This window comes from Atractosteus spatula, chromosome 12 (genome assembly GCF_055471065.1).
Source record: "Atractosteus spatula isolate fAtrSpa1 chromosome 12, fAtrSpa1.hap1, whole genome shotgun sequence".
NCBI lineage: Eukaryota > Metazoa > Chordata > Actinopteri > Semionotiformes > Lepisosteidae > Atractosteus > Atractosteus spatula.
In genome coordinates, this window is record NC_142717.1 from 20,334,460 (window position 1) to 20,346,667 (window position 12,208).

Genomic DNA, 12,208 nt, shown 5'->3' on the forward strand with positions numbered 1-12,208 from the left:
GTTGTGCCCAAAATCAGGGCATTCTGATGGCTTTTTGAATGCAGTTTATTCCATATAGTACAGATGCAGCCATTCAAAATGCACGGTACAACCGAAATTTCGACAATATCTACAGTTCATTGTACCACAGTACGTGATTGACTGGCCAAAATGACCGAGAAGGGGAACTCGTGGTGCATTGGTTGTTAGTGAAACGATTTAATCATTTAATCTCTTTACTGTGCATGTTTTAATCCACTTAATATAGAATATTTATTTATATGGAATTTTACAACTAAAGGGAAATTTTAGTAGCTGAGCATAAAAAGAAGAGGAGCAAAACGCATCTGAAGGTCATAAACGATATTAATTTAGGAACATAAACATATTATGTTTATGTTCCTAAGGGCGCCCCTCTGTCCTCAACGACTACAGACCAGTTGCACTGACTTCTCATGTCATGAAGACAATGGAGAGGCTGGTCTTATCCCACCTGAGACCCCTGGTTAGCTCATCACTGGACACCCTACAGTTCGCCTACCAGCCCAGTATTGGTGTGGAGGATGCGATCATCTACATTTTGCAAAGGGCCTACTCACGCCTGGACAGGGCTGGCAACACTGTAAGGATCATGTTTTTTGACTTCTCCAGTGCCTTCAATACCATCCAGCCCTTACTTCTAAGGAGGAAGCTGGAGGAGATGCAAGTCGATGCCTCCATGACCTCGTGGATCACTGACTACCTGACAGGCAGACCACAGTCTGTGAGACTTCAGCACTGTGTGTCTGAACAGGTAGTGAGTAACACAGGGGCTCCTCAGGGGACGGTTCTTTCTCCATTCCTCTTCACCCTCTATACTTCGGACTTTAAGTACAACTCAAAGTCATGCCACCTGCAGAAGTTCTCAGCTGTTATTGGTAGTTTAAAAAAAAAGTATAAACCAGTATTCCACTTTCTTCCTAAACATTTTAAGCATCAAAGTCTTTCATTCGGTTACATACTATGGTTATTTTGGAAAAGTTTTTATGTTCCCTTCTGACTATTTGGACTATTCTCTCTTTCCTAGCGTTAATCCCGCATCAGCAGGGTCTGCTTGTCGGCACACCAGCCTCCATTTGGTGGTTTGAGCTGACGTTGTCATTAACTGCGACCGAGAACACTCCAAGTGGCGTGTCGCTCCGCCTGCTGTCAGAGTGGGGGGGGGGGCGGGAGGGACGAGAACAAAGTAATGTAGCCAATTCATAGAGGGGGATTATTAGGAGGTATGGGATATTTGGCCAGGACGCCAGGGTCCCCCACTCTTTTCAAGAAACATCCTGGGATTTTTAATGACCACAGAGAGTCAGGACCTCGGTTTTACGTCTCATCCGAAGGATGGCACTTGTTTACAGTATAGTGTCCCCGTCACTATACTGGGGCATTAGGACCAACACAGACTTCAGGGTGAGCACCCCCTGCTGGCCTCACTAACACCTCTTCCAGCAGCAACCTTAGTTTTTACCAGGAGGTCTCCCATCCAGGTACTGACCAGGCTCACACCTGCTTAGCTTCAGTGGGTTGCCAGTTGTGAGTTGCAGGGTGATATGGTTGCTGGCTATTTGGACTATTCTGACTAAGTTCATATAATTCATAAAAAGTTATAATGTTTTAACCTTTCCTATGAATATTTGCAATCGTTATCGTAGTAAAAAATGTATACTTTTTAGAAGTCGATTAATAGGGAATATAATATGGAATCGCGTAACTAAATAAATTAATAACGTATAATTATATTTATGTAGCTCAAATTATCAGGCTAGTACACTTTCTTTGTAAATGTCTGGATCAGTTTGATTTATTCACCCGTCATTATGTGTGTGGTGTAATGGCTTAGGTGTGTGTCTTACACGTTCGAGGGCGGGGGTTCAAACCTAGCTATCGCCATGAGTTTTCTTTGAACAAATAAACATTTCTTAGAAAAACTAAAAAAGCAAATATTATGGATACTCTATTGATATTTTTGATATTTCTAAATATCACAACATGTTCGAAACTAAGTGATTTATTAATAACAACGAATAATTTCAAACTGCTACTGTACTGCCACTACAGTATGGCTTGTGGGAAATACATTTATTTGTCCTGCATCAAAGTATAACTCATTCAGAGCGCCCTACATTACAAACTCTTAGCATTTCATTTTGTCTATTGCTAATAATTGTAATAATTGTCTATTACATGTATTCTGTTATCTTCCCACAAGCTGTGAGTCTCTGCTCTCAGCCACTGGCCAGGGTGCCAGCCTGTAAAAGCAGTACCTGTGTGAAGACTTTTCTGCAAAAGCGGGAGCAGTACGACTCATTGCTGGGAAGGGTTGGGAGGTTGGAGACACTCCTAAAGATGCAGAAGCCAGAGACAGTATGTTCTGGCAGTCAAACACTAGGTCAGCTGTCTCCGAACAGTCCTCTCATGAAATGTGCCTCTTCCCGCCGCGCAGGTTGCTGTACCTGGCGGAATGCATATCTTTATAAAGCCCTCCGCCCCCAGCAGAGAGCACACTGCCTCCTTGCACACCGGCCCAGGACACTTCATCCCGGACTCTCTGCTCACCTCTGCCACGGGTTTGGCTGGTGCTGTCCCCGCTGTCTATCACCCCTCAGGAAGCGCAATCTACACAGCAACGTACAGTTCTCCCAGATATCCAACTTTTGCCCATCAGTCAAGAGAAGGAGGAGAGATTGTACGTGCAGTGCATCGGCATAGATGGGAAAGCCAGAGCTGACTGCTACGCCGCTCTTCTGTTTTGTAATCTTGTGACTTTCGAAATTTCCTGGGGGTGGACCACATCGGTAAATTTCAATGGGTCCAGAGGCAAAAGGGCCTTGTCTTGCAATCTCCGGGAAACCATTATAGGCATGGTGAATCAGAGATTCTCAAAACTTACTTTGTATAATTGGAAATGAATATGTGATCTGATCAATGAAATGCTTCGAAGAAAGAGGTGCTCTTTTCCTCTGGTTTAACAGTCTGCAGCAACAAAACAATCCATTTAAACAAGAGAGTGTGGTGTTACTTTTCGTCAATGAATAAACCCTCAACTCGTTCCCCTGTGGTTATTTTGGAAATATTTTGATATGTTCATTTTAACTACATTGCTGTTGATATTGTAGCAATAGACAAAATGAAACGTTTGGAGTTTGTAATGTAGAGCGCTCTGAACGAGTTAAATTTTGATGCAGGACAAATAAATGTATTTCCCACATTTGATTGTTGGTTGCCTTATGTTAAACAGCAACAGTGACAACAGTGCGTGCTACTGAAAATTCCTTCCCATCCCCCAGAACTGTTCTGTTCTATTCTATTCTACATAACATTAAACAGCGGGGTGTTGAAAGTCTTGGCCTTTGTGAGAGGTACGGAGCTGCATTACATAAGGTACTATAGCTGCAATGGAATATACTAGTAGGTAAACATTAATTCCAAGCTGGAAAGAAAAGACACAATGTGTCTCCTCTTTAAATTTTCAGTTTACAGACCTTCCAAGGTCATTTATTATGAATAATATCTTCCATATCGCATTAAAGGAACGCTTTTCACAAGTGTAAATCCACCTATTTTCTAACTGCTTTATCCAGGACAGGTAACAGTTTCACCCCTCCCCCTTCCATCTGCCTGTCTGACTTGTTCCCATTTTTAATCATGCTGTGCCCGAATCGCAGCCAGTGAGAGAGAGTAGGAAGAGACAGCAAAAAAGTGAACCCTGTTTTTTTTGTTGTCAGAAGGCTTCAACTGATCCATAAAAAATATAGCATAATGTCTTCGCGTTATGAAGTCACTTGCACCTGGGTCCGCTTTATTCAAACTAAGGTTTCTAAAAATGCAACCAGGTACTAGATATTGTTTAAATAAAAGCTGTGAAATTTTTCACAAATCATGATCTTTAAACCTGTAGGTTGCAGGCTCTGTGTCATTCATGTTTTTATTTCATTATTAATATCACTTAACATTGAATATGAAAAACACAAAAACAAATTTTAATATAGTGTATATAATATTTATTATTTTATTTTTTAAAAAGTTTTTGTTAGAAGAAAAACTTGTGCCTGAACTGGGTATTAACTATGATCACCTTCACAGAATGAACAGCTTAAGAATGTTTCTAAAGTAATCATGCATGAATGAGTCAAACTAAAAATAAAACGTGTTTACAAAGAAAGTGGATTACAGTAATACTACTAGCTATATAAATACATATTATTTAAATCCTTAAATTAATATCGTTATTAATTTCCTTAGATAAGCAGTTCCACATTATATTCCCTATTTAGCGGATTCTAAAATATATGAGGTTTTTTACTGCGATAATGCGCAAGTATTCATAGAAAAGGTTAATCACTTAACTCACTTAACTCTGAACGTGTTGTGATATTAAGTAATACCAACAAATTCAATATAGTGTTGATAATATTTACTATTTTAGTTTTTCAAAGAAATGTTTATTTGTTAAAAGAAAACTCATGGCGACAGCTGGGTTCAAATCTCTAACCTCCAGCATGCAAGGTATACGCCTAAGCCATTACACCAACGCACTGCTTAATATCTTAAGCTTTAGCTGAAAAGGGCAGGCAAAATGTCTTCACATAATCATGGATGAATGAGTTAAACTGATGCGTTTACAAAGACGGTTACAAAGAAAGTGGACCACAGTAATATTTTGAGCTTACAGCCTGTCCAAGGTCATTCATTATTAATACTACAGATGCAGCCATTCAAAATGGGTGGGGTATTAAAACGGAGTATCACGCAGTATATCGCTTCATTTGACGTCATGCCGGAAAGTATCCGGAATCACCTTGTAAAACCGCCAGGAGGAGCCAATAAAGCTTAACCTCTCATGTACAGCATTTGAGCTTTTAAATTTAAACTGTGTATTACAGCATGTTAATCATCAGTCATTAAAAAGTTGGTATATTTTATGAAAGCAAGATTGCTCAGTTGGACAAAACTACACAACCTACCTTTATCAGAAATATTTATTCATCAAAGCCTTTACCGAAGATATTACTAATAGTATTAATAATGAATGACTTTGGACAAGGTGTAAACTCAAAGTATTACGCTGGTCCACATTATTTCTAACTGTCATTTTAAACGAAAATAACTTTTATTTTTTTCAAACACACAGCATTTCTTAGATCTAACTAACGAGGACAGGACATTAGCTAGCCAATACGATAAAGGAATGACTTTTTTTGCTAATTTCTTCAGCACATTTGTACAAGCACTTGGAATCTGTCCAAGCCCTACTTTTTCAGGCATTTTCTTTTACTGCAACGGACATAAAAACTCCCTTGCTTTTAACAGAGCGTTTCATAATTTCTAACTACGAAAATTATTTAAACTGCGACACTTATCATTCAACCAGAGCTCACAATATCACAAGGATCCTCAAGAGCACAGCAAAGACTGTATTAAAAGATACTTGCATCAGATACGTGAGAATCCAGGCTTTTTTATCAACGCTTTCTTTTCCGTATACCAGATATTATGGAACCACTTCAGAAGGGTGTCAGCCAGTCAGATTCCAGGAATCAGTACTTTAAAGAAAAAATACACACCGGTATTCCATTTCTCCCTAAACATTTTAAGCATCGAAGTCTTTAACTAACATGTGAAATAACGTGTAAAAAAGTGGTAGTTTTAAGCTTTTCTGCTAATATAATATGGAATCGCGTATCTAAAGAAATTTATAATATATAATTTATAATAACGATATGATTATATTCGTGTACTGCGACATTTCTTTGAAAAAATAGAATAGCAATATTATGGACAATTAATTGACTTTTATATTTCTAAATATCACAACATGATCGAATTTAAGTCATTGTAATAAAAATGAATAGTCACCTATGCGTTACAATATAAACATTTATATTGATTTAAATCACGTTTTGATTTAAATTGCAAATGCAAGTTTAATTATATGTGTTTTTTGATTCACAATCAGACAAATGCAACATAAATTGATATCTTTGTCTTCTAAGTATCTTAATAAACTTTCAGCATAGCTTTCTCCCCGTTTAGATTTATTTTTCTTGGGATTTGGGGATCAAATGTGGAAAGATTAGATTGTAATCGTTTTTATTTTTTAAAAACATTTTAGAAAAGTGTAATCTATACTAAAAAGCTGTACACCACCTGCTATATAGATACATATTGTAATACTTTCTGGTTTGGATAGGACGGACACAAGAAATCAGACTTGAGGAGTTAAAGCAAGTTTAAGCCTTTATTTTTCTTCTCCATCACCACCTGCCAGCCCGGCTCTCCTGCGCCCCCGCCCGCCAACAGCGCGAGCCAACACACTGCCCGCATGCCCGAGAGAGAGAGAGAGAGAGAGAAAAGAGAGAGAGAGTAAGACCCAGGGGTGCAGAAGCAGGGAACTATTTACAAGGAAAACGGATACCTCCACAGACTGTACGTCCGCTTCACTGTGGGACGGCCGCAGTGGTCAGCGGCCTTCCTAAACCCCGCCCTGACCACTTTCACTCCTGTCCTGCCCCTCACCGCACACCCCAGCCGGGCGCTCTTCAGCCTCTGCCCGGGGCGAATGTATATTTAGATATTTAGACCCGGCGCAGCACCGAGAGAGCGTCTGCATTTATAACTTAGTTTTTAAAATTAGTCAAGCAATATGAAGCATCTCTTCTTACTTTTAAGTCCCTTAATTGTCATTAAGCACAGCTTTCTCACCACTTAGATTACTTTTTGATACCATCCTTAGACAAAGCAGAAACTTCTTGTATTTTCCGATGACATACAAGTGGAAAGATTACAGATTTTAATCGTCTTTAATTTTGTTACGTTATACATTTTAGGAAAGTTTCGTCTATACAAACACCACAAAACTATTCTCGATTGTATTTCTGAATGTTATGTTACACTTACAGTAGTTCACTGTTTTAAATATATCTAATTAAGAAAGTTAGGTGTAAGCATAAACTATTAGTAATCAATAATATTGAATTTAGCACTGTAATAAGTTGTTGCACTTTCCCCTGCATCTTGTAAAAATATATTTTCATTGTTCGAATATACATTAAATCTGACTATCATATAATAAGTTAAATACAAAACCAAAGAAAAAACAGGGTAAAATATAATTCAAAATATTTTGCTCACAATGTTAACTGTTTATAAATAATAAAATGTATTAACTAAGGAGTAGGATGGCACAGTTGTTAGTATGCTTTTTGTTTTGTTTCTTTTTCATAAATACAACAGTAGTACCTGATGTCTCAGTGGCTTTCAAAATTAAATTATGCATGCAAACCTGTGAACTGGCCTGTGATACTGGCCATGTAATACCCTGCATTGTGGAATAATAGTTAATTTTAAAGGATAGAGAAAGCACAGAAAACAGGCAGTTAGATTGATCAGATTAGTATGAAAAGCCATTTAGCAAAGAGGGAATGAGAAGAGTGACAAACTAGTATACTTTAGATCTTTTTTTCTGAACCAGGGAAAATCTGATCATGTTTCTCTATAACAATAAAAAAAAAACTTTATTTTATATATATCACCTTTAAAAGTGACATCTCAAAGCAATACAGTTGATGTAAACCACAGATTACAAAGTAAACACCCAGACAAACGCAAACGCGTTTTTAATAAAATGCTTTTATTCATTCAGCAGAGAGAGAGAGGGAGACACACACACCGGTTTTCATTGACAAAAAGTAATTGTTTTTTTTTACATTCCTCTTGTCTAATAGGAAATGTTTTGTTTGTGGACAGACTGTCCACAAACGTGAAACTGTCTTTCTCAGACTCACATTCCCGAATGTCCCCCGCCCCGGTCAACAATCCTAGGAAGAACATGAAACAGCCTGTTAATAAAATTGTTGCAATTTTGTTCGGTCAGTTGTTCCTCCCAGAATTTATAGATCGCATCGATCAGTTCCTGCTTTGTGACGAGCTTAGCAGTTTTCCGAACATAGTCTTTCAGCGAATGCCAAACCATCTCTATCGGATTTAGATCTGGGAATACGGCTGGAGTTTTAACCCAGTTCACTCCTTCTGCTACAAGCCTCGCCCTTGCTGCTGTGTGTTTCAGATCGCTGTCTTGAAAGAGACGGTGCCTTGATCCAAAGTGCTCCCTGATATATGGGGTGACATGCTGTTTCACCATGACTTCCTTGAAGAATTCACGATCCATAATTCCTTCGAAAATAAAAAGTGGTCCCGGGCCTCTTCTAGACATACCCCCCCAGACGTGAACCTTCAGTGGATGTTTGGGCTTTGGCTTGTCCACATATCTCCCCTTTTTACAAAATGACATGGTTGAAAACTGTTCCAGAGCCACTGTTGTTTCGTCGGTGAAATGCCTCCCCCTGTTCAATCCATTGGCGCGCTTGTTTGAGTCTTTCCTCTTTGTTTTTCACCCTTATCATGGGGCATGTGTTGGTTTTTCTGTATCTCCATCCAAGCCTCCTGCACACTCTTCTTATCGATTTTGGACTAGCGCTCGCACCGAGGTCAGCCCATAGCCGTCTTTGGACTTGCATCGCCGGTAGCTCATCATTTTCATCAGTCAGTCTGTCGATAGCTCGCACAATAGGACTTGAAAAAAAAGAGATCAACAGTTAGTTTTAAAAATAATGTGCGTAGTTGTATTTACATGCAAGAAAGGTATTTTTAGAAATTTATTTACCTTTGAATCGTCCTCGGTTTAGATTCTCTTTGCCTCCTCTCCCCTTTATAGTGCCGTCTCACTGTGCTTTCAGAAACGAAGATGTCCATCGTAGCCAAATGCTGTACAATGTCCCGTGTTGACTTCCCGTTTCTTTTCATCTTCATTATTTGGTGTGAGAGAGTCTTCGTGATTTTGGCCATAGTCCGTCTCCTTACCAAAGCGATACAGTGGTGCAGCTTGAAGTCTGTACCTGTATATAGTATGGCACAGATAAAACTTACACCATACCAATGGGCTAATACCAGGGAAAGACACTCCTATTTTATTTAAAACACAATACGCCATATGTGTCTGATGCATTAGCAAGTAAAAAAAAAATTGCGTCGAAAACCTGGGCGTAACAATTGTTTCCTTTTTCTGATCACTCGCTCTCTGGATACTCGTCTCACCTGCCCTGTTCTTTGTTTTCTTGTTATTTGCTGATTATGCCTGCTGCCCTCACACCTAAAGAAGACTATTTTAAATTTCTTTGTGAGGTCCATTGTGCAATTAACCCTTGCTAATACATTTGTGGTCTTTTCAAAGTATGTGCTGTCCTTTGACAAAACAAGGCTAGCCAGATAATGTGAATCGAAACCTGTTTTTCTAGCTTTTAAAGTCGTGCGATGTGTAAGCAGGAACACATCATTATATCTTACATATGAAAAATACATAATATAGCTCCCAAACAAACGCAAACTTGTTTTTAATAAAATGCTTTTATTCACTCATAATTTGACAATTTCAGGAAGACTAAGGAAGTTGTCATCTGTTGTTGAAGCTCTGTGAGCTCGGTGACTTTGAGACCACTTGTTATCCCAAGTTGTTTGAATCGCCACAATTCAAATAGAGAAAAAAGATCTGACTGACAAGAATTAAGATGTGGCTGTCAAAGTTGGATTAAAAAAAAACACATTGCCCGACGTTAGTTGCATTGCTTGAAAAATAATTTTATTTCGAGAGACTGGATAAGTAATTCAAGTGTTTTTTAACTTCCTGAAAAACAAGTAATAATTTAACAATATGTGCAAAAGTTTTATGATATGTCGCTGTTGTGAATGTCTGTGGAGTGTATCTTATTTGCCTGTCCTGGCTGGTGGAGCTCATCCAGCTGTATCTGGATATCTCCGTCAAATATTCGGCTAGTGTGTATTGTCTGTTTAGGGTTCTGTAGCATTCCACACAGCTGGACAGCTTGTTCCCCCCTCCCGCCCCTCTCTGTGTACAGTAGAGCCTCCTGTACTGGCTGGACAGGAGGTTCTACTGTACACAGAGAGGGGCGGGAGGGGGGAACAAGCTGCACAGCTGTGTGGTTGAAGCTGATACCCTGGATTCTTTCCAGACACAGCTGTATGGGCTCCACCATCCAGGACAGGAGGCTCTACTGTACACAGAGAGGGGCGGGAGGGGGGGATAAGCCGATACATACTCTTAGAGTTTGATTAATAGGGAATATAATATAAAAATCTAGTACTAAAAATAAGATACACTCTACAGACATTCACAACAGCGACTGTCAGAAGATAGGACACAGCGGCTCAGACACCCGCTGAATGGAAAGGGGCACTTTAATGTTCTGTACGGCTAATATTAAAGCCAGTACTTTAATATTCTTTTCTGTATGTTTAACAATAGTGGGTACTGGCCTAATTCGGCCCTGCACCCGTTGTTAGGTGTTAATGTGTTGTTGTTAAGTGTGAATTTGTACCTGTTTCCCTGAGGTCTGGCTTTTTTTATGGAAAACCATAACTCTGGTCTTGTCCAGATTGACTGTCAGCGTCCAGGTCTGACAGTGCTGCTCCAGCAGTGCCAGGTTCTGCCGCAGCCTCTGTTCTGTGGGCGACAGCAGGACCAGGTCATCTGCAAAGAGCAGGAACTTGATTTCTGTAATTAATGCAGATCAGTAAATCAAGGAACAAAACAATGATTGCGCCCGGCTCCTCAATGGGCTTTGACGTGCTAATGCGTTGGTTTAACAGTCCAGGTGTGGCAAGCCTCTAATGTCTCCCGACTTCGGCAAAAGGAACCTGCCTTTCATTGGAAGACAATGAACACATTCTAGCCGTACATGAGAATATAGCATAAATACACCAAGGGATTGGGTGAGCTCCCATCACAAAAAAAAAACTGCGAGCCTACACTACAGCGACCACAGTACAGTATGGAGACCAAGACCTTTTACGGGAAGAGACGGGGTTCTTCTGCCGCCCCAGCTTCCAAAGAGCGAAGGGTAAGCAAATACAGCAGGCTTCATCTAAAATCCGCGATTATAGCGCATATTACAAGGTATTATTGCCGTTTTGAATTTTACATTCAATTATAAATATTTCTTCGTAGCCTGTTCTTCAAGAAAACACCGCACGGGCGAAATGATCTTCGAAATCTTCCACCAGGACAGTAAAAAAGAAAGCGATAAGACGGACAAAAAGAGAAGTTTATTTTGACGTCTGTTCCGCAACTGATGAATACTACTGTTTGACTTTATTTGTTACATGAATTATGTTATTTTATCACAGGCTGTGGGTCTCTGCTCTCGGCCACTGGCCAGGGTGCCAACCTGTAGAAGCAGCACCTGTATGGAGACTTTTCGGCAGCAGCGGGAGCAGTACGATGCATTACTGGGGAGGATTGGGAGGCTAGAGACACTGCTGAAGATGCAGAAGAAGGAGACAGTATGTTCCGGCAGTCAAACAGTTGAGCAGCTGTCTCCTGATAAGTGCCTCTCCCCGCCACGCAGGTTGCAATGCCTGGCAGAAGCTCTGCCCCCCACAGAGCACACACCGCCTCAGGACACTCTATCCCGGCCTCTCCCCTCACCACCGCGCAGGAATTGGTTGATGCTGTCCCCGCCGTCTGTCTCCTCTCAGGAAGCACAGTTTACAGAGCAGAATTCACAGACGCCAGTGGGACGAATAATTCTCCCAGATATCCAACTGTTAACCATCACTCAAGAGAAAGAAGGGGGGTTGTACTTGCAGTGCATCGGTATAGATGGAAAAGCCAGAGCCGACCGCTACGCTGCCCTCGTGTTTCGAAATCTTGTGACTTTTGAAATTTACTGGGGGTGGACCACATCTGTAAATTTCGATGGGTCCAGAAGCAAAAGTGCCTTGCCTTGCAATCTCCGGGAAACCATTAGTAGCATGGTGAATCGGAGATTCTCAACACTTACTTCGTGCCACTGGAAAATAATTCGTGATCGGATCAACGAAATGCTTCGAAGAAGGAGGCGCTCTTTTCCTCTAGTCTAACAGTCTGTCCACAAACAAAACATTCCTGTTAGACAAGAGGAATGTAAAAAAAACAATTACTTTTTGTCAATGAAAACCGGTGTGTGTGTCTCTCTCTCTCTCTGCTGGATGTCTCTCTCTCTCTCTGCTGAATGAATAAAAGCATTTTATTAAAAACGCTTTTGCGTTTGTCTGGGTATTTACTTTGTAATCTGTGGTCCTTTTAACTGTTTTTACATCTACTGTATTGCTTTGACATGCCACTTTTAAAGGTGATATATAT

At 40.1% G+C, this 12,208-nt stretch overlaps 1 pseudogene; it reads left to right on the forward strand.

Annotated features, from left to right (window-relative positions):
- The first annotated feature begins 10,856 nt into the window (after nucleotides 1-10,856).
- Nucleotides 10,857-11,946, forward strand: LOC148822752 (uncharacterized; annotated as a pseudogene).
- The last annotated feature ends 262 nt before the right edge of the window (nucleotides 11,947-12,208 follow it).